Source organism: Cryptomeria japonica, chromosome 3 (assembly GCF_030272615.1).
Source record: "Cryptomeria japonica chromosome 3, Sugi_1.0, whole genome shotgun sequence".
NCBI lineage: Eukaryota > Viridiplantae > Streptophyta > Pinopsida > Cupressales > Cupressaceae > Cryptomeria > Cryptomeria japonica.
In genome coordinates this window covers 82343463-82367890 of record NC_081407.1, presented here as the reverse complement: position 1 = coordinate 82367890, position 24428 = coordinate 82343463, and the positions used below count along the sequence as shown (strand labels likewise).

Here is a 24428-nt window from a genome sequence, read left to right as displayed (position 1 = left end):
CGCCTCACCCCCATAGCTTTGGCATGAGACCCATCATACTCTCCATTGAAAGTTTAGTTTCTTGCAAGAAAAAGACATCAAGTGAATGATTCCTGATCAAATCCTGAACAACTTTTTGTCTAGGGCCGCTATTCAAGCCCCTTACATTCAATGAAAGCACAGTCATTTAGGAGGGTTGGGGAAGTGCAAATCGAAAGTCTTCACCGATCTTGACTCGACCAAATTCTCCCCCATCAATTTGATCTTATCCAGATCCTTCTTTCTGCCGACCTTTGAGCTCTTCTCTAAAGCGCTTTTCTTAATATCTCTTTGATGTAGACCTAGGTGAACGGCTGATTTATTACTTTTAGCCCCACCCGGTTCCAATTTTGAAGCTATGGGAGAACCCTCCCCCTCAGCCAGGTTCACCTCCATCCCAAGAGCCAGGACCAACTGAACCCCTATTGTCTTGTCCATCTCCATCTGCTGGCTTCCAACCACTAGCAGGGCTTGGGAAGATTTCTCCATTACACTTTCTGACACCCCTCCTGATGCACCCTGATCTAGAGGGGTTAACCCCGGATTTACTTCCTAATGGCTCAGGTCATCCAAGGCCTCAAATCTGTTGAAGGTATCCTCATCACGTCTCTCCTGTAAGGGTCTCTTCTATCCTCTGTTCTTATTCTTTGTCTTTACTGAGACAAAACCATCAGCACCCTATACCACACCCGACATGGCAGCTTTCCCTTTCTCAGCCCTATCAAGGCTCGGTTTTGGCTGCTGAGGTTGTCGCACTACCGGTTTGTATCTAGGACACTTCCACTGTAAATGACCATACTCATGACACAGATGGAAACAAAATGGTAAAGTCTCATAATCTAACTGTTGAACCCATGAATAAGAGCCTGCACACATATCTATAGCATCTGGCAAGGGTTTACTAAGATCTATTTCAACATAGATATGTGCAAAGGTCATTACCTTTCTCCCTAGAGTTTGTGATGAGGATCCCACTGGCCTCCCAAGCAGAGCAGAGAGCATCCATAGAACATCCTCCCGATAGCATTCCACTGGAAGATGTGGTAACCGAACCCACACCGGAACCCTATTTGGGAGCTCCTTTGAAGGATTAAACCCCGCATGCCATGGTTTGATGAATAATCCCACTTGGTTGTAAAAATACGGACCTCCTTCAAAGACCCTATTGCGATCCTCCATGCAGTTGAATGTGACCATGAAATAGTTATTTGCCAAAAGCATAATCTCCATTTCCCCTTCCGGTGCCCATGTCCGCTACGCCCAGTTTTCCAAAAACTGCAGTGAAACCCTCATTCCCAAAAACTTGCAGTATAGTGAGTGATTTGAAAAGTATTCAATGTCTTCAACTATTATCTCAAGAGGGATGATTAGCTTTGGCCTCTCACTGCATCTCTCCAAATTACCATTAATTTTTACCATGCGAGAGCTACCAGCACTCCCAGATCCTGAGTCAGAAGAGAATAGGTTATTCTTAAATGTCTTCACATTCTAAAATGAGGGTCTTGAGCCCATCACAACATGGAAATCCATAGCTGGGACCGCCTACGAGGCTTCCCCACCCAAAGTCTCCATCGGGGCTCACAAAGAATAAAAAAAAAACAAAAAAAAAAACAAGGACGTTTGCCGAGGACCCACACCCCAAAGGTCTCCCCACGGGGGCTTGGCACCCAAGGCCCCTCCCCTCACCCGTACCACCAAAGATCGGCCTGCCTAAAGTCCCAAGCTCCTGGGATATCCTCGGCCGTAGTAGCAAAGACCCTGCCCCCGTATAGCCTTCACACCCCCCAGTGACCACCCTTCAGCCACCCTTGAGCCCTCCAGCCCCTTCCACCACCATCTACCCCCCTCACGTAGCACTTTCCCCCGCACGAAGCCACACCAGCGCCGCCTGCGAGATAGGGCCATGAAACCCTAGCTCGGCTTCCTGCACGCACCCACATGGATGCCATCCTAAATTCTATCTTAATATTTTTTTTGAAATAGATAATTAATTATGATTTATTTACTACAACTTTTAAAAATATAGAAATTTGTATGTGTGACCACCATAACTTGGTAAAAAATTTATGAAACTTGTTTTTTCTCTTTTTAATTGTATAGTATATGAAACATGGAATGTGACACATGTTTTAGATTCAAATAAAAAGATACCATTTGAAAGTTATAGATAGTTTTCAATCAGTCTATCAATGAAGACTTTAGTCAGAATATCACCACTTTTTGACCCCTCATGATCCTACACATACCCTCTAATAATAAAATACATAAGAATCATATCTGTGTACAAGATAATCTCACATAAATATACAAAAAACTTTCATCTAATCTTACTTTATTCTAGACATAAAAATAAGGAAACCCACTTACCTGTATTGGATGATCCATGCTTGCACCCAATGTTATAAGAGAAAGATGAGAGAAGAATAAACAAAATAGTAGAGTTTGATAAGTTAGAACAAGGAAACAAATATCTATTGGCATTAGACAAAGTAGCTTGAAAGCAATTAGTTTTCTCATCTTCTTGTTCTTAGGTAAAATGTTGCTTTCTTTCTTTAAAAGTTTAACTACTAAGGAGTATAAAAAGTTTTATTATCTATAGTTCTTTCTGTATTAGATTGTGTGACTTTTGATGCCAAAAAAATCACACTATCAAATCCAAAAGGAAGATATAGATATTATTATGGATTATGGAAATCTGATAATATAAATCTTCTATTTTTAGGAAACTCTTAGAATTATAAAGGGGGTTTGTTCTTTTTATTTTTAATTTTGATGAAAAATAACTAGCAAAATAACAAATAGATCTTTGAAAATTAGGGTTTTGCAAATATTTGATCGTATCTCTCAAATGGTTGCAAATTTTAATACAAAACATTTACTATAGATTGGGGATGGTATAAGGAGATTTTAGTCCAAAAAAAATAGAATTCCTGGATCAGTTTTTATGGAGTTGCAATTTTTTAATAAATTTTTATAAAAATTAATTTTTAGGCACAAATTAGCCAAAAATTTCAAAACTTCATACATTAGTTGTTGGATAGAATGTGAGGATTCCATTAATTGTTGCTAATGCTTGAGTGGCTATTATACTACTTGGGAAGTTGATATTACTTCTACAACATGCAAACCACCTAGGGAGGAATTTCAAGGTTGGCATACAACTTTTAGTAGGCATGCATTAGATAAGTTGGAGTTGTTTGAAAACACAACCAAACTGAGTAATATATGAATGGTTGGTGTATGAGATATCTCTGCAAGAGAAGCATTAGGCATTGTAAACACAGAGTGAAGAGATGGTGTGCGAATTTTTAGTTATACTTATCACATGGAAAATGACAGGTTGGTGATGATTTTAATTATTGATGAGGATGGAAAGAGAGTTCATTATGAGTTTATCCACTAAGCAAAGCAAAATTCATTTGTGAGAAGAAGACATTCCAAGTTGGTGTGTGAAGGAAGGTGGCATGATGCAGACGAACTTCTACTTGTAGACCACCAAACCTATGGTGGCATTCTAGGGAAGGAAAACTAATGAATGCCTAATCCATGTTTTTTAAAATCATAGACCTGACCTTCTTGATAAGAGTGAAAATTATTTTGGGGGATGAATACTCTAAGGCATAGTATCAATATTGAACCAAAATCTATATTGCATCCCTATTCTTGGCTTGGTGCTTAGAGTGTGAATCAAGTGAATCAATTTTGTTTGGTGAGCCTAATTGGGATGGCTTGGTAAGGGGACATGATCAGAAGAATTTTTGAATTATATTTTTTTTAGTTTAGTTTATCTATATGTTAGTATTTTATAATTTTGAAGGTCTTAAGGGCATTTTTAGCCATTGAAAGCATATCCTTTTGCAAATTCAGGTCTACATCTCTTGGAGACCTTTCCAATGAGATCAACGGCTCGTAGTTTCGAGTCCCGAGCAGAAAGTTATGTCTAGTTGAAGTTAGGATAAATTTTCATATAGTTTTTTGAAAATTTCATAGTTTTTAGATTTTATTATGTAATAAACAAATGTGACTGTTGGGCTTCGATTCTCAAGAGTTCTTTGTGACCCTTGGAATCTCATGAACTTCTATATGTTGGATTTTCGAATGAAATAGATTGCTTTTTGGCTTGCTTCAATTCTATGATTTTTGGTTCTTGTAAACAGAATTTACAATACCATAGGTTCTCACTGAGGTGTTGTCATCCGAATCCATAATTCGGATCAGGAAGGGTTCGGAACAACGTAGATTTTATGTTGCAAGGCTACTATGATAAAAACTTCAAACCATTCCTATTCAAATTAATCCATCAGAAAGGTTTTGTTTTCTTTTTATTCACGGAATATCATAAGCAAGGATTAGGGTTTGAGGTTCAATAAAACTTCCAGTTTCTCAAGCTTAGATTAATGGAATATTGTATGCATGGACAAGAATATCAGAAAAAAAACAGCACAAAGAGACCAAAAATGTTCTGAGAGTAAAAAACACAGAGAACATAACCTCATAAAAAAATTAGGGGCAAATTAACCAGTCCCACCAATCGACAGAACAAACCGAAACCGAGGGCCAACATCAAACAGAGACAAAAAAAATAGAACACCAGAGACATTGCTTAGGCGAGTTTTCATCTAACTCCTCCTTACCAGACCCTGAACAGAAGACACCACCTTCATGAATTGATACTCCACATTTGAAATTTTGATAAAAAAAGTTATTAGGAAATCAGTAATCAAATTTACACTGAATCAAATCAGTTTGTGAATATAAAATTTTGGTAAAAGTCCTAGAATATAAGAATTATATATGTTTAGGCGAATTTGTTTCATGATATTAATTTCATGGATCACAGGTAGACTATTGCAAGCCAGCTATTTGTGCTTTTAGTCCCTTCAATTTTTATTACAGTCGGTTTATCTGGGGTCAAAATTCTATCACGGCTTTTTGTAGAATTTAGTTCCTTTATGAATCAGGTTAGGTTTTGTGAAGTTTATACAATTCATATTGATATGTTTGTTATTTTTCTCAATTCAACTATATGAATTTTTACATCTGACGAATTGCTAGCCACCCTTAATTGAAAATCTGACTATGCAAACGTCGAATCCTACAACATCCTAACTAAAATGGAGTGAGTTAATGTTGACAATACAACAAGGTTAAATATATCAGTGAGATAGCACAAATTTCGAAATGAACATAATACATGATCGTAAAAAATAGGAATTGACATCCCAAATTGTTTTGATGCCTCTTATGAGATTTGATTTATAAAATAAGGTGGGATCTCTACTCGATGAAGTTATAAGGCAGTATTTTTTGGTTTCCAAGCTAGATCTTACTTTAGGTTTCTAGATGTCAACTTTTGGGATTCTTAAATTTGTTGTTTTCATGAAGTTTTAAGGTAGCATTGTTTGGGCTACATTATGCTTCAATGATCTATTTATTCTCAAGTATGTTCATATTGGTTACTATTTAAAGTTTTTGTATTGGCTTTATCAGAGTATCATTTATTTTTCAAGGTTGTTTTAATTATTTTGATGTTTCTGGATTCAATTGTGTGAAATTTTTTTATCATCTCTAGTTGTTGATATTTCATAGATAATTACCTCCCATGAAGGATATTTGGCATAGTTTTTAAAACATGTGCCAGTCAACTTTCGTGTTATTGAAATTTATGTCGTTCTATCTTATACACTTGAATTCTACATAGCACCTTTATCCAAGTTTAGACAGATGAATGAGATTGTTATTTTGTTGAAACATGATATCTGTTTCATTCAGATTATGGTGTACACCACGTAACATCCATATATCTAGACTAACTCATGTCTGAATTACCCTATCTTATGTCAATTTATAATAGCAATAAATAAATAATATCATCACCATAAGACACAAATCAGCAACATAGGATCACCACATCACAGTATTTAAATGGAAAAGCCCTTGTCAAAAAACTCCATCAAGAAAAGAACCGAGGTAAGCATTATCAACTATAAAGTATGATTATAGTAAATTCACATTCATTCTCCTCATTTCCTTCAACATCGGAAAAATATTATACCTATTTGAATCACCTTTCTATGTGCCATCTATCCTTGTTTCCAGAAGAAACTCTACATTCAACATTTCACTAATTATACATCTAGAAGGCTGAATTTATAGAATGAGAAGATATACAAAACCATTACAAAATATTTCCAAAAAATGTTCATTTCTCACAACCACAGCAACATGAAAGTAAAAAAAAAATAGTTTTGGCTCCAATATTTTTTCTCCATCTTGGGCACACAATCTTGCAAGATAAAATCTATAGTAAATGTAATAAATGATGCAATACCTAGAGACGTATGTTTCTCTTCCAATCCCATACTTGGAGAAGCCCAAAGGTCACTCATTTTTCCACTTCTTGAATCATTAATTATCTTATTCTAGGTGACTAAATGTGGAAGGAAAAAAATTAAAAAGTGTTGGTGTAATTATTTATTCATGTTGGATATTATTACACCTTACTTAAGTTTACTTAGGTGCATGCATATCATAGTACTTTGGGTATGAGACACTAGGGTGTTTGTGCCACATATGCATATCATAGTACTTTGGGTATGAGACACTAGGGTGTTTGTGCCACATTGGGATAGTGTGTGTAGGAGAATTACCACCTTTTGTGGTCTTATCTTGTTATTACATTCCACCTTCAGTGTGTGATCCATTTCATGTGGAATATTATATTGTTTCTCCTACCTACCACACCTATTTCCTACCTACCCTTGTTTCTCATTGAGCCACATGTCATGTTTGTGTGCTCACATATCCATATAGCCTTGCCTATATAAGTAGGCTCATATTCATTGTATGTATTTGATTGATTGATTGATTAATGATTCACTTGATCAGTATTTTCATCTTGATAGAATATAGTTTATTCCTATTATCCATTTTGTCTCTCTATTGTACTTTTCACTGAGCTCTTGATCTTGGCAAAATCTCACATGGTATCAAAGCCTAAAGGGCTTCTCTGATTAGTCATTATTGGAGGCTTCAATTTTTTGATTTGGGGATTTGCATTTTTTGGGGGCGTCCTACAACAATTTGGACATTATGGTTGAGTCTGGGAGGCCGTTTCCGTTAATTTCAAAAGTTTTATTTTAAAATTAAAAAAACCCAAAAAAAATATTTTTTGGGGGGGGCCGTGACACCCACCCCCGACACCCCGTACTACATGTATTGTTGTAGGGCCCAACACCTGCTTCTCTCACTACTGTCCATATTTTCTAGCACCTGCCAACCTGACCTGTACCTCCACCAGGTCTCGCTACTCGTCCCCACTCTGGCTCTCATTGCTCCATCCCGTACATCCCCTTCCGACAGCCCCCAGTAATTGCTGCTCTGTCTACTGTTGGTCTTCGCTCCGCCTATTGCTCACCACCCGGTGGCTGCTTTGTACCTAGCCCCCTCCAGCGCTCACCTTTCCGAACAATCCCGCTGACTACTCCCCAGTGACCTCCCCGACTGACCTCCCTGGTTGCATCCCCAACGACCTCCATTCTGCCTGCTATTGTAGTCTTCTCGAGCGGTCCCGCCTATGGCCCTCACCGCTCCTATGCCTTCCAGCAGTCCCAATCCCAATCTCCAACCATGTCAGATCCATATGGCCATGCTGTCTTCTACCTCAACACACCACGTCACCTGCAGTCTCACCATCTATACAAGTACTAAACCATTCACAGACTACCACGTGGCACTTTCTGTATGGCTAGCCAGAGGGAGCGACGAGCATTTTGATGGTCATACGACCATCAATTTAAAACCTGTAGGTTACTAACATCATCCTGCGTTAGCATTTTTTGAAAATTTGAAGACCCCCTTTCATTTGCATTTTTCAGTTTTGGAGTCCGACTTCACATGGCCATATCTTGGTCATTTTGGCTCCTTTTTTGGTACAATTTTTTTTGAATTGGGATATAATTTTATGCTCTTCATAGTGGTGGAGGAATTTTTTGATTTTGATAAACATATTTTTCAGAATTTTCAGATTTTCATGAATGTACTTGTCTAATCCCCGATTTTGCAACTTCAGAGGCTTCATTTGGGGTCATATAACCTCCTTTTCAGGTGCCATTTTTTTTAAAGTGTATAATTTTTTGTCTACTTTCATAATATGCCATTATCTTGCAGTGATTGTGAGTAGAAATTGTACTTTTAGTATTTGGTCTTTTTTGGCCTATTTGGTACTTGCATTTTGCTTGGATCTCAGTTTAGATAATTTGCGGTATTTGTTGGAGTCTCTTACAGCCTATTTGAGGCAGTTGTAAAATTGAACTTAGAATTCTGCCTTTCCTTGTTTTGCAAGTGGCCCATTGTATATGCACTAAGTATAAAGTGCCAAATCACCATTTTAGGGAGGGTTTCTTGATTGAGTGAATTTGGGGGGTGTCTTGTGTGATTGTGCCTCTCTCTATCTTATTTTTTTTTTCATTTTGGTGCTATGAGTTCTCCTAAATTTCCACTTTTAACTCCTCATAATTATGCATCATGGAAGATTAAGGCTTGGAATAAAATTATAGAAAAAGGACTCATTCATTATGTAAATGGAACTATTACAATACCACCTGATCCTAAGGCTGATCCTAATGCTGAAATTGAATGGCTCACAAATAATGCTATGGCACTTGGAACTCTTAGAAAGTATGTATCAGATGACCTCATTTTTCACATTGGTAAGTGTACTACAATTAAAGAGGCTTGGGATATTTAAGAGAAATTATATGGTCAAGTTGGTGAGATTAAGGACTACAAGCTTGATAGTGAACTCACAACTTTGGATCCCAAGGATTTTAATACAATACAAGATTATGTTACAAAAGAAAATGAGCTAAGAGAAAAGCTAAAAGATTTTGGCATTGACAAAAAGGATGCTCAATTGGTTTATAACTTGTTGGACAAGCTTCCATTAGAGTATGGAACCTTTGTATCTAGCTTTCACACCTTTAGGTTAACTCAAGGTTCCTCATATACTTCTCCCTTTTTTGATGCATTCACGAAGATATTGATACTTGAGCAATCTAAGTTGACCAAGATGAGGATTCTCAAATCTTCAAAGTCACAAGAATTGGTGGGTAATAAGGGGAATCAAACCAATCAAGAAAAAGGCAAGAATCAAAAGCAACCTAAGTCAAAACCACAACAAGATGGAGCACAATACTCTGCTCCACAACAAGGTGACTCACCTAAGAGGAAATCATATAAGGAAAAAAAAAATTGTACATATCGCAAGAAGTCAGGACATGATGAACATCATTGTTACAGGAAAGATATTGATGAGTTGAAGCATCTTCTTGAGAAGAACAAAATCAACCTACCTTCTAGAATCTCTACATTGGCTTCTTCTTCCGAAGAAAAAGATAAACGAAAGGATCACTCTTTTGGGACATATAAAGAAAGGGACAAGCTCTTTGTGCTGCTACAAGTCATGATTCAGGGAGATGGCTTCTAGATTCAATGGCTTCTCATTATATGGCATCTTCGCAATCTATGTTCTCTTTGTTTGAGCCTTGCCAAATGCCATATATTTTGATGGGAAATCATAAATACATGGATGTGATTGGGAAAGGATCTATTGCCATTGGGGATAACTCCTTCAATGATGTGTTGTGTGTACCCCACTTGATAAACAATCTTCTTTCCATCTATCAAATCACACATGGGGAAATTAGAAAAACTGTGGATACTAGATCTATCATTGTGACTTGGGTGGTTGATCATGCATCTCGGTTGTACTCCTTTTCACATTTTGGTCCTATTGATGAGGTTGATTCTTCCTATGTTGATGATTTAGATTTTGACGAGAAATTTAGGTACTTGAACTTGGGTGTTCTCACATGTGACCCCATTCTTGAGCCTTGCATTTCATCTCCTCTTATTGATATCACATCACCTATTGCACCCGATGATGCAACTAATCCGATAGTTTTGCCTTCTTATGATTCAGTGCAACAGGATATTACTTGTCTTCCAACTTCAGTTGATTGCGATGACTGCTTGACAGACATTGCATGTTTGTTTATGGAGTCCTAAATTGCAAATTTGGGAGACATCATTGATGACATTCATCTTCTCTTTGATGAAGATGATCCTTCTTCGATTGTTGCAAGGGAACACTCTGACCCTTTTGTGCATTCTCTACATGATCATTCATTTGAAGTTGACATGATTGTGGATACTTTTGTACATTAGTTGGAGGAGGTCTCTTTATCTTTTGAGGAGACATGTGAGTCTTTGAATATTGTTCTAGATTAATCTCCACTAGATCTTGGAGTGCCTTTTTCAGTAGTGTGGAGCAGTTCACCACCTTTGGAGGGGTATCTTTCAACATCAACATGCAGACACTTGAGTAGTTTTTAGAGAGTCCATTCATCATGAGCTTTTTTCCTACATCTTCCCTTCATGATTGGGGGGACTTCATGGATACACCTCTGGTTTTGTTTCTTCCCAAGGGGAGGAATATTCTTCAACATTCATGGAGCAGTTTCTTCATACATCATTGAGCTTCTATCATTGGTGCAGTTTCTACATTGAGGGGGGGCTACCTACTCTCTCTTCTTCTTCTCTCATAATGGGGGGACTTTTTCCTCACATGGGGTTTTGTTCCTCACATACTTCTATGAGAGTTTCTTTGTATATGGTTTTCATCTCTCTTTTTGGGGGAGGGTTTTTTCCCTTTGGGTTTTTCTCTCTTTCCCCGCTTTGTGAAAGATTCCATTACATTGGTTTGCATGCATTTGCATTTGTACATGGGTACCTAACATTGCCTTGTAGGTGGGACCCATCTTGCATTGCTTAGTTGCATTGTAGACTTAAGCGCATTCCCCTAAGTTGCACTTAAGGTGGGTGTTGGCGTAATTATTTATCCATGTTGGATATTATTACACCTTACTTAAGTTTACTTATGTACATGCATATCATAGTAGTTATGGTATGAGACACTTGGGTTTTTGTGCTACATTGGGATAGTGTGTGTAGGAGAATTTCCAACTTTTGTGGTCTTATCTTATTGTTACATTCCATCAATCCACCTCATGTGGAATATTATATTGTTTCTCCTACCTACCACACCTGTTTCCTACCTACTATTGTTTCTCATTGAGCCACATGTCATGTTTGTGTGCAAGAATATCCAGTTGATCAGTATTTTCATCTTGAGAGAATACAGTTTATTCCTATCATCTATTTTGTCTCTCTATTGTACTTTTTATTGAGCTCTTGATCCTAGCATAATCTTACAAAAAGTTGTGTTCATAACTCACATTTAATATTGCTAGTGCAATACATCACCCCTAATGAATGTATTACAGAAAATAGTGACAATAAATCTTACAGAACATTTTTCTAATAACCCCTAAGTGCCTTGAGACACTTCTCAAATATGTTGGAACCATGTCATAGGATTTACAAGGTAGGGGACACCTTAATCATAATATTCTAGCACTTGACATCATACATTGTAAATAGACCCATCAAAATCACAAGCATGGGAGAATCATACCTTATCCATCTATGTACCATTTTAATATTCACCATCATCTCATTCTCTAATAATAGGCCTACAAATGAAACCATGATAACCATCGTCAAGAAAAAATATCCTAAAATCCTCCAACATGCCACATATGTAACCAAAAAAGAACATCCCAAGGTGAACTATATCAACTATCACTAAAACATGCACCAATATTTACACTTACAACCGACCTCTTCCTATCCTTACAAAAAGATTTCCCTGGATAACATGTACTTCAAATATTTCAACCAAACAGCTCCTATTGTTTTATTTCAACTCAAAACTTCTCCAATCCCTTCACTATACCATTGTAGACCCTTTTTCTCTTCTAAAAACTATTTAATAATTTCACTCACAACGAGTCTTATTACCAAAATTCTTATAACCAATTTTGGCTTCTCTTCAAGCATTTTGAGCATGATAAATGTATTCAAATCTCCTTTTTGGCAATGTAGGTTCCTTTCTAGAGCATTTTGGGCACCATAAATACCTCCACATTACCCAAAAGTTTTGAATAGCTAATTTAGCATCTAGCTATCCTTAAATAGCCATAAAAACATAAATGTGCTTCACCTTCACACTATTATTTTGTAAATAATTTAATAGAGGCAATTCTCTTAGAGATAAAAATGATGTTATTGGATTCATAGAAAATTTATATATTTGGATATGTTTAATTTTGATATTTTTTGTTAAATAAAGATATAAAATTATTTACAAAATAATGTTGTGAGGATGATGCACATTTATGTTGCCATGAATAATTAAGGATAGGTAGATTCTAAATTAGTTATTCATACCATTTATGTGATGTGGATATATTCATGGTGTTCAAAATGATTGAGAAAGGAATCTACATGATCTCAAATGAGATTTTGATAACTTTATGATTCTCAAAATGCTTGAGTGGCAAACATTGACTTTATGAATTTGGGTACTAAGACCAGTTGGGAGTAAATTTATTCAATAGTTTTTTGAAGAGAAAAGTGGTCTAGAATAGCTATTGAGGGGGTTGACAAAGTTTTTGGTTGAAATAAGAAAATGGGAGTTGTTTCATTGAAATATACCAGGTATATTAGCAAGGCTACCATTTTTGTTAGGATGGGAAGAGATAGGTTGTACTTAAAAAAAAGAATAGGAGGCCGAAAACCATGAGGGAGCTAAATATGAACACTTTCTCCCATGATGATATATGATTATTCATGGATAATACACTACAGATAGTCTAAACCCAAATTCTAAAGAGAGTCAAATTTTGGTTGAAATTAATGGTGACTTCCAACAAAGAATTAGATAATTCAAGATTCGTCCATGGCTTTGGTAAAAAGAGCCTTATACAAATTGGCTCACACTTGGAATTGAGCAACCAATCAAAAAAGGCATGGTAAGGGTAAAAAGATGGATTCATAGAGAAAAGGTGGTGGATTGATATGATGAAAGAAGTCTTCTAATGGACTTGGATTGTTTGATGTGAGTAGAAGTTATTGGAATTAATCTCAAGTATGACTCTTTATTATTCTTTTGTAGGTTTTAATTTTCTTCTTGTTGTTCTTATCTTTCAAGTATGCTCACCTATCATCTTTCATTGCATATGAGAAAATTTTGGTTACAATTCTAATTGTGATCTTTCATTGCGGATATGCTCTCCTGAACCAGGTCTTGTAAACTTTGATTTTTAAATATTAATATATTTAGTAGCTTGCCATTTTTATTAAAAAAAAATAAAAAATTTAATATGTTAATTAAATTAAATTATATGTAATTTATTTTCAACTCTTTTGATTGAATGTTTTATGTATCAATGTTTTTATGTTTAAAAGAAAAAAAATGATGAACTATAATAAGTAATTATTAAATAATAAAATTGCATAAAATAATTAATATTAATTTTTAAAAAATAATAGTATTATTTTTGTGAATGATTTAATAGGTTTATTTGAAGATCACAACATAAAAATATTTAAATATATAAATTTTACATGTGTGTTTAATCATATTTTTTAAATTCTAAAAAGTTGTCTCTATGAAAAATCATTTTTCATATATCATTTATGAGATATGAAAAATAATTAAAATTTACATAAATGATGACATTCGTACAATGGTAAATAAAAAAATTGGCTGAAGAAAAAGATATATATTTGCTCCCTTCAAATAATTTATGAAATTTTTAAAAATTATTTTTATCTTAATAATTAAAGAAGGTTTTAGCATATTCATTAAGCTATAACAATGTGAACTGAAACAAAAATCAATATTAACAGATATACAAACCATTAACATCTTCATCTTTTGCAATCTTTTGTTAACCTCTCAAATCAGAAAGTGCACATAAAGTAAGATAATAACCTTTTTACATTGTAATGATATAAAAGATATATTCTTTATTTTGTAGAACTTGATAAAATATACTACAAGAAAAGATATCATAATGTTGTGGATGTGCATATCAAGTTTGATCTAGAGGAAATGACCTATCAGACAATTGTTATAATTGCAAATACTTATTTTCTGAAAAGAAATAAATTAATTGTTTTAATTTATAGATCTACATAACAGAGATGGAAAATTAAGGACGATCACTTTTTTCTGAAGATGAAGCTGAGTGGGTATGTATGATATGAATGGAGATGGCAATATTAGGTTTCTTTATATTTTGGGGATGCACGAGACCTTGGGAATTATTATGTACAAGAACAACAGAATGATAAGGGTTTGTAAAAATGAATCTATGGAACTCTGCCATATACACATGCAATCAATGGTTTGATGTTTTACAAGTTTGATGAACTTGGCTTGTAGTAGAGATCTAAATACGGGGCAATTGTATCGGCTAAAAATTAGGGGACAATACAATCGATGGACCTGAAAATTCGGCAAGGAAATATAAACTTAAAATTCAGGAAGAAAATCTAAATGGGTTCTTATCTGAACAAATACAGTCATTTTGGAAGACCGTGTCTAATATAACCACAAATTAATATTTTGAATCTTGAACTCTTTATTGAAGGATCAGCACATAGATCTCAGCGTTTTGCGTATAAATTCAGATCTCTAGGGCAAGCCAAGCTCATCAAATTCGTAGAAATTCAAAACATATGTGTATGGTGGGAGATCCATTGGTTTTCTTTTATAAAGCATCATCATTCTTCCCTTATGCATAATGATTCCCAAGAAAAAGTGCATCCCCAAAGTACAAAGAAACTTGCTATTGCAATATCCATTCATATCATACGTACCCAAATCTGCTCCGTTTTTAGAAAAACGGAAGTTTTGTTTCTGCATAAAAATGCTTGGAAAATAGTTAATTGTCATACTTCCATTTACTCTTTGAGCCAAGTGAACATCTCTGTTTTGCCATCTCCGTTTGCCAGATCTATAAATCAAAAAAACCAACGTATCTCTTTGAGAAGATAAAGACATCCAATTATAACAATTACCTAGTAAGTCCTTTCCTTTGAATCAAACTTGAGGTGCACACCCACATCATCATGATATCTTTCCATGTAAATCGAAATATTGCAGTTTTTTGGTCAGTCTTGCATCTTCAAACAATAGATTTGCATAGTCAATCCATTGATGACTCGAGGGCTTCCATTTCTCTTACAGCTATAAAGATCTTCATCTCCAGCTCTCTAATCCATTACGAGCGACTACATCTCCACTCCTCATTGAATATCCTTTTGATCCAGCATCAACTTTCTTCTCCACTCCTCACTTTACCCTTGCCATGTGTATCTTCGATTGATCCATCCTCAATGCGTGAGCCAACTGGTATAAGACTCATTTTCTTCACTGCTAATCCTATTCCAGCTGATTCTCATTCTTTTAGTGCCATGGATGAACCTTGAATTATCAGTTTCTCTCCTGGAAGCCATCATCGCTGTGAAGTTTGTAACTTGTTAACAAATCCCTGTACTTAAATAGAATTAAAACTTGCACTGTGAGAAAATTTAGAGCTATTCCCAAAACTTCGGCTGTTATTTTTTTTTTTGTGTAGCCATGCATTATTTTCAATCAAATTTGACTCTCTTGAGAATTTGAATTTGAACAATCTGTAGAGTATTATCCATGACTAAGCACCAATCTTCATGGGACAAAATGGTGAGATTTTTGGAACGTATATTTTACTGATCTCCAATCGGAGTTAGTGTTCGGTAGCATTTGTCCCAATGCCATCTCAGGATGGTAAAAAGGGAGGAACTTGCGGGTTTTCAATGCGCAGTTATTTTATTATTTTATTGACCTATCCTAAATAGCTGTTATCTTATTTCGGATATTGGTGTGCGTTGCTTCTGTATATTAACATACAGACAGCTATGTCAATGCACTTGATCTTATTAACACTTTTTCTATGTCAATGCATTTGATCTTTATCATTTGTTAATATCTTGTCATTCTTCTGCATTTCTTCTCTTTTGGATTACGTTTTTTGCATTTTCAATTAGGTCTTGTCAACATCATCTTTGAGTTGCAATCTTTGATTGTGATCAATCCTATCCTACCCTTTTCAATGTCAGAATTAGGGATTTGTCTTCAATCTTTATCATTGTGAGTCATAATTGTCCAATTTTCATCATTTTTTAATCGATCTTACATCAATTGCTTATTGTCATGACCTAATTGTTGTCTTTAAACCAATCTAAGTAAACTGTAAATTGGGTGCAGCATAACATAAATGCTTTTTATTTTTGGGTAATCTTACAGTTTACTTAAACCAATCTACCATATTGGCATAAAATTTTCAAAATGGAAAATTTCCAAACAAATTATTTTTTCCCTCCCCTTAAAATCATATCATATAAGATTCATTGAATTTTAAATTATAAATTAAAAATTAAAAAAAATCTCAAATGACTTCTTTCAAGAATATGTAAATGTGTAAAATTACCTAATGATATTTTCAATTTTTATTAGGATTGCAATTTGGTACTAAAGATCTAGTCTTAAGAAATTCTTACTATCAGCAAACAATGCCTAATGAAACCATCAAAAAGTAAGCTTCTTCTTTCCATGATATAATCAAATTTCACAAATTGGGCAATGTTAGCATTTTCTTTGTTTTATGCATTATCAAAGCCTTGCTTCATTATTATTGTTCTATGTTTTTTTTTGAGTTTGAATTATCTAATGTGATGATCTTGTGTATTGTTGTAGTTAAGTATAAACTTCTAATAGGCCTAGTTTGTGGCTTTTGATATTTTAAGAAGAGTGGGCCTATTGTTTGCATAAGTATCCATGACATTATTATTACTTCATATGTGATACATTCTCATATGTTTACATTATTATTAGGTCAAATGTGGTACATTCTCATATGTTTTGTGAAACGACGAATTTTATCACCTTCTACTTGGAGATTAGAGCCGTTGTGTATATTAAATACAGTTCTTAAACACAACAGGTATGTTGATAGAAAGATATTTTACAGGTATAGAAACTTTATGTCATACGAGTATTGACATATAGAAATAGGCTTGTGAATGTTTCCTTTTTCTCTTGTATAGCAATCTTTACACTATGTAAAGATTGAACTTTCAGTTTAGGGAATTGCGTAAGGTCTACATTAGTACTTAGCAATTCCTTTTTATATATCAGGCAAGGTTCTCTAAATCAACAATGGTAAGGTCCAACTTAACATTATAGATTTTCAGTCCTATGACATGATGTGATAGTGCTAACATAAAGCTTCATGAAGATGAACAATATTGAAGTGGTTGCTAGTAGAGGTTTTCAATTTAAAACATGTAATTAAGGCTTGATAAGTATCAAAAGCTGAGCCCTCCATGCGATGTTGATTTTGTAGGTCCACAAATGTACAAAGAATCATTAATAGTACATATATTGAAATTTGTTTACTATCATTTTTTTCTCACCATTTTAGCTGATAGATAACCAACAGATTGCATTGTCCGTTGACTATATCTTGTGTTCTCACATCTCTTGTGTACTTCTTTTCTAATCTTGGGGCTAAATTTTCTTCAATTTGCTAAAGATATTGAACATCATTAGTGCAAAGAGTATCAAATAGTAACTGAATGTATTGGAAGTCATGACAGATGTAATTTCATTAAAATTGATGAGGGTTCCTGTTTTCAGGTGCAGATATTGTAATGTTCTCTACTCTTTTATTAGGAAGCTTTATTATGACACAAAAAATTAAGATTGAGTGTAAACAAAAGTTATCAATTAGGTGCTATCATACAAATTGAGACAATAGAAAAGCATTATTTTTATACTTACACCTTTTTTATTTAGATTTTTTTTTAAGTCAAATTCTGTTAATGGAGATAGAATTTATTGCAATATTTATCAATGGCATGGTTTTGCAGTCTCAACCACCTATTAAGGTCTGCTTTTGTATTACGCTAGGGTCTAAGTTTTTCAAGGGTTTGTGCCTGCTAGTGAGGTGGGAAACTCCCCAAGATTAAAACCTTAGTTGATGCCACTGACATCAGTATCAACACCATTAGCATTTGTTTATAACTTTATTCTGCTAGTTTTTTAAAGGGTTTGTGACTGCTGATGAGGTGGGAGACTTTTCGACATTTACCTCATTTTGCATATGTTTACATATAGATTCACCCTTGCGAGGTGGGAGACTTTTCAACATTTATCTCACTTAGCGTATGTTTTACAAATGCCTGCACATATAGGTGCAAAAGTGACTTCTCGAGGAGGAAATTGGTAATTTGTATCTTATCCATTTCTCTTATGTTGGGTCTATTAATTATTCCACCACATTATTCTACTTGCCTTACTACATTTTGTCTAATCATGCTTTCTTTATTATTAATTGTTGTCACAACTATCTCTATTTATGGCTTTGTATTAATGAGTATAAACAAGAATGACACTAAGTGGTGAAGCTAATTGTGTTTCACGTATAATAGTCAGAAATTACAAGTATTCTTTAGTTGTGATTGTAATTATTGCAGAAGCTTCGTTACCATCCAAGCTTTGATTTGATATACTTATTTTTTTTCCTGGATATATTTTTGAGAGGAAAGGTTTGAGAACAATAATTCACTATACTTTTTGTATGTTTGCGTTTGTCTCCAAAAGCTTTCCAAGAAAATCAAATAAAATTTTGAAGATACACGGAGAGTAGAAACTTTCAGAAAAAAACTAAAAGTGTCACTTATTATAGGATAATGGACATGATTCACATCTCAAGCTTTATACGTATACATAGAATGCCAGTACCAAATTAGTTTAGGTTTGTAAGCTTAGTAATGTAAGGTGTACCTAAAATTGTCTTTATTTCTGACTTTGTTGTAGTCTAGAAATAAAATTTTAAGGATACTAGTGAAAACTTCATCTTTAATGTTATTTCTTATGTTTGTGGACATCATATGTGCTAAATTTTTTGCATTGCAGAATACAGATCTAGCTAGAAAAGAAGACAAATTTGCAGAAAAAACAAAGAAGAAAAATAGAGTTGCAAGAATGAAAATATATTAATTCATTGTGTCTCTACATTACATGCCAAAACATGATTTTATACAAATTATGAACCAATGCATGAACATAGATCATGCAAAAATTGTTGGAATGGAATGGAAGAGGCAGACTGAGTTTAACTCACAGTTTGCTTAGTTAGCTTATGCATTAAATCAACATACAATCAAGAACTTCACAAGTAAGAGAGAAGACTGGACCTGAAGCATGTAATCAATGGAGCAATAACACACTGAGTTCTTAGTTGGAGTTAACACTAAAATTGACTATGCATTGCATTCTTAGTGTAAATCAGGAGGTTACACTAACACCCCCCCTTAATTCCAACTAAGGAGAAAAGGAAAAGATAAAAAAGAAGAAAGAGGAAAGAGGGAAAACCCAGTGGGAAGAAACCTTCCCTAAAAATTACAAAGATGCAATTATATGAAGTGTAGAAGAATATCCTTTGAGATACAAGAGAAGTGTGAACAACTATCGAATGATGACAACCAGAGTGCTGAATGAAGAACCCCCTCACAAGCCAAGATGATGATCAAGATCAAGAATTGCATGAGTGCCCTCAATGACACTACTCGAACAATAATTAGATGGCAAAAAAAGGCAAAACATCTGACATTCAAAGATGCACATGGCACATGAATCTTCATGAGTGACCCCAATGACACTACTCAACTAGGCAAGAAGAAGCCGCTACTCGAAAATACAGGTGCCAATAGTGAACTAATCAAACTTGAAAAAAAAAGGGAAGCATTAGCACTAATAGTAGAAAGACAGGTCCACTGAAACGATGTGTCACAAAGGAGAAGATGAAGGCAAGGCCCATGAACAAAGGTTTACGTCAGCTTCCATTCTTCAGAAATCTGCCTGCAAATAATTTGTCCTTCCTCCTAGCTCCCAGGCTCTGATACCATGTTAACTTTTCTGCATTGCAGAATACAGACCTAGCTAGAAAAAGAAGACAAACTTGTAGAAAAAACAGAGAAGAAAAATAGAGCTGCAAGAATGAAAATATATTAATTCATTGTGTCTCTACATTACATGCCAAAACATGATTTTATACAAATTATGAACCAATGCATAAACATAGATCATGCAAAAATTGGTGGAATGGAATGGAAGAGGCAGACTGAGTTTAACTCACAGTTTGCTCAGTTAGCTTATGCATTAAATCAGCATACAATCAAGAACTTCACAAGTAAGAGAGAAGACTGGACGTGAAGCATGTAATCAACGGAGCAATAACACACTGAGTGCTTAGTTGGAGTTAACACTAAAACTGACTATGCACTGCATTCTCACCGTAAATCAGGAAGTTACACTAACAATATGAGTAGTTCACATGTTTGGCAAGCTCCAAAGATAGGCCTTTAAATTTCCTGAAATTAAGATCCCAAGTTAACATCAATCTATCTGCCTGTTTTAACTATTTTCCATTTGAACGGAGCTGTGAATACTAAAAGTTGAAACTCTCAAAAAAAAAATACCCTTATCTTATTTTAAAACAGCAGGTTCTATTAATGTTGTTTCAATTTTCTTCAAGTCGACTAGTTGAAACTCAAATTTGCAACACAAGAGAAGATCTATGAGCCTAACTGAAAAATAAGTGTTTGTTGCTCCTACTAAGTAACATGTGGTAAATGGAGTCCAAGCTGTCTGTAACAAGGTACACAACTTAAGATATACTTAATCATATTGAATGGATGCAAATGAAATTGAATATGGTTACTATATTTGCCAATATACGAGTCAAACCGTTTAGAGAAAGAGCTGATCAATTTATCAGGTAATGATGCTCCAATTAGAGGATCACAAAGGACCTAACCCCCTAATCATGAGAATGAAAACATTTTAAGTAACTCATATCAGAAAAAATTGAAAAAATACTAGAAGCAGATGTATCTGTATATCTCATTCTAAAAATAATTTCTGGGAAGGCATTTGCAATCAGTTTGAAGGATAGATACTGAAGAAATGGGATATTATCAAACCGATTACAATTTTTCGTTGACAGTATAATGAATAGACTTCCTTACGGTTATTGGCAGGTCATCGAATACAAGAAATGGAAGGATATAACTATCGGATTTAATTTTCCACCAACAACAACCAACGCATCCTTTGTTCTAAGTACATTACCTTGCTTCATCATTATGAGGAAGTTTACTTCTTTGGGGCCCAGGGTCAACTGATTCAACTGCCACAAAGTAGGTGGAATTCTCTTTATATTTCTCATGTTCTTTTGTTGTGAAATGCATCTGACAAAAGTATTTTGACTTTTTCTGCTGTCTTCTCCAAGCTCTGTTTCAAACTCTCTAATTTTAAATGAACCTGCTAATCCAATTTTGTATGAAGTCCAGCCTCACATCAAGAGAATAAGGAGGAGAGCCTCAATTCCTATTTCTGGAGGTTGTCAACTCCTGCCAATTCTATTACTTAACATTTTTTTTATGCTTACTATTCGAATAAATTGGATTTTTTATGTAACTAGTCATATTTATCTGATAAATTCTTGTGTAGCTTGAATTAGTGACTATTGCTAAGATATATTTCATTTTCCTTTCTCATAGGTAGCCCTGCATCATCTGTGGGTCATCTCACAGTTAGCCCTGCATCATTTGTGGGTCATCCCGTGGCTGGATTTATGTATGGGAAGTTCGAACATGGCTATATTGTTACCGTGGTTGTTGGCTCAGAAAAATTAAGTGGTGTATGAGAACATATCTTGCGGAATATGTAATTTTGAGCGTTCGGTCTTATTATCTTACTCCACAGGCCACATGCATTTTACTTTTTCCACATGCTTATGTTTAGCATTGCACAGTCCTATAAATGGACGCCTTGGGCATCTTCTTTCACATACAGATCAAACGCCTTGGGCATCTTCTTTCACATACAGATCAAAGCGCTAGAAGTTGCACACCAAAATCTGTCGAGAAGGTATGTTTTATATTTTACAATTGTGTCAATATTTTAGATCATTCCCCATAATTCAGTTAGAAAAATCCTTGTGGAGATTTTACTATTTCTTTTTCACGTATTGCTTTTATGTCCAGTTGGAAGACCTGTGTGGACAATTATGGAACAAGAACTAGCTGTCGTTGGGGAATTTCTGCCTGTTATTTTAGAAATTTAATTATCTTGCCTACCTTTTTAATATTAGAATCAGTTTAGTGTCGATAGTTTAAGAAAGGAGGGTCTTTTACCATTACCATGGAATGTAGAAGCTCAAAATATATAATTATTATACATTTGTAAAGCAGAGGTTGTGAATGGAACAGGTCAAGGGCGTCCTGCTATGGAAGAAGAAAGCCAAGAAGAACTTAACAATAATGAAGAAGCAGGAGGTGGTCGACATCAATTTGGACATGAAGTAGCCCTGAATGTGTAGATAGAAGAGATCCAAATTGATACCAACCACCTCCTGCTTCTTCATTATTGTTAACTTCTTCATAGCTTTCTTTCTCCATAGCAAGACACACTTGACCTGTTCCATTCACAACCTCTGCTTTACAAATGTATAATAATTATATATTCTGAGCTTCTACATCCCATAGTAATGGTAAAAGACCCTCTTTTCTTAAACTATGAATACTAAACTGAATTTAATATTAGAAAGGTAGGGAATATAATTAAGTTTCTAAAATAACTGGCACAAATTTTCCAACGACAACCACTAAAATATTGACACAATTGTATAATCTAAAACATACCTTCTCGATAAATTTGGGCATGTAACTTCCAGCGCTTTGATCTGTATGTGAAAGAAGAGGCCCAAAGCCTCCATTTATAGGACTCTGCAATATTAAACAAAAGCATATGGAGAAAGTAAAATGCATGTGGGTGGATTGTGGAGTAAGATAATTGGACCGAAGCCTCAAAATTACATACTCCGCAAGATATTTTCTCATAAACCACTTAATTTCTCTGAGCCAACGGGATTTTCCAGAGAACAGTTCCGAGAAGTACCTAGTTACTTGGATGGGGATGCTACTTTAGGGGTTCGCCCTCATAGCCATCACAGGAGAAAATATGAAATTAAGAAAAAGGATTCGGATTATCCTAAACAAAATAGGAGTGTCTACGTTTTTTTCTTTGCTGAGTAGTATACAAAATTGAAAGCATTGATTCTTGAAAAGGATAGGGAGATCAGTAAAATGATTGGTCATTCGTGGAGTAATCTAAGTGAAGAAGAAAAATTGGGAAGAGAGAAATGAGTTCTGATATGAACTTTTCTTTTCCCATTACATAATTAGTCTTCTTTATTACTTTTTAAGATAAAAATGAATGTTTTTCTGTTGTCTTTCTTAATATTTTATTCTGATTGAATATATCAGGTTTATCACTAGATTGCATTGAAGGATAAGGAAAGGTACATAAGTGAAATGCAGGAATACAGAGAGAAACACAAACTGCTACATAGCAATAATCATAGAATTGCTTTAAAAAACAGATAAATCTTTATATTTATTCAAAGCTGAATACAAAACACTTCTTTATCACGTGATCAAGGATCAATGATCGAAAGATCAAAGACAAAGAATTCATTACAACCTATCTCTTTATATAGAGGTCTTTGGCACATGATTGCCAGCTAAAAATAAAAAAACAAACATGCATTTAAAATCTTGATGTAAATTCTATTTTTAGAGCTCTTATTTTAGCTCTTACAAACTAGCGTTCTTCTCATGGAAGTGGAAGAAATTACCAATATTCTATTTTTATCTCATGTAATGAACTGCAGTTCAAACTACAGTTGATCACATGCATGTGGGGAAATTAATATGCCAACATTCTCCCCCTTAATTTCAACAACTAATCAATTTAATAGTATATTTTAGCTGATAGCTAACCAACAGTTTGCATTGTCTATTGCCTACATCTTGTGTAAATTTCTTAAGTTCTCCCATCTCTCCCAGAGATTTTATAATTCTTTTCTAAATATTGGGGATAAATTTTCTTCAATTTGCTAAAGATATTGAACATTAGTTCAAAGAGTATCAAATAGTAACTGAATGTATTGGAAGTCATGACAGATTTAATTTTATTAAAATTGGTGAGGGTTCCTATTTTCATGTGCAGATATTGTAATGTTCTCTACTCTTTTATTAGGAAGCTTTATTATGATATTTAAATTACACAAAAAATTAAGATTGAATGTAAACAAAAATTATCAATTAGGTGCTCCATAAAATTAATATCATGAAACAAATTCGCCTAAATATATATAATTCTTATATTCTTGAACTTTTAGCAAAATTTTACATTCACAAACTGATTTGATTCAGTGTAAATTTGATTACAGATTCTCATCAATCCTGATAACTTTTTTATCACAATTTCAAATGATTAAAATTTCTTTGTCGGGTATCAATTCATGAAGAAGGTGTCTTCTGTTCAG

At 34.5% G+C, this 24428-nt stretch overlaps 1 pseudogene; it reads left to right on the top strand.

Annotated features, from left to right (window-relative positions):
- The window catches only part of LOC131873960 (high mobility group B protein 15-like), an 86695-nt pseudogene extending 63451 nt beyond the window's left edge, over window positions 1–23244 (top strand).
- The last annotated feature ends 1184 nt before the right edge of the window (window positions 23245–24428 follow it).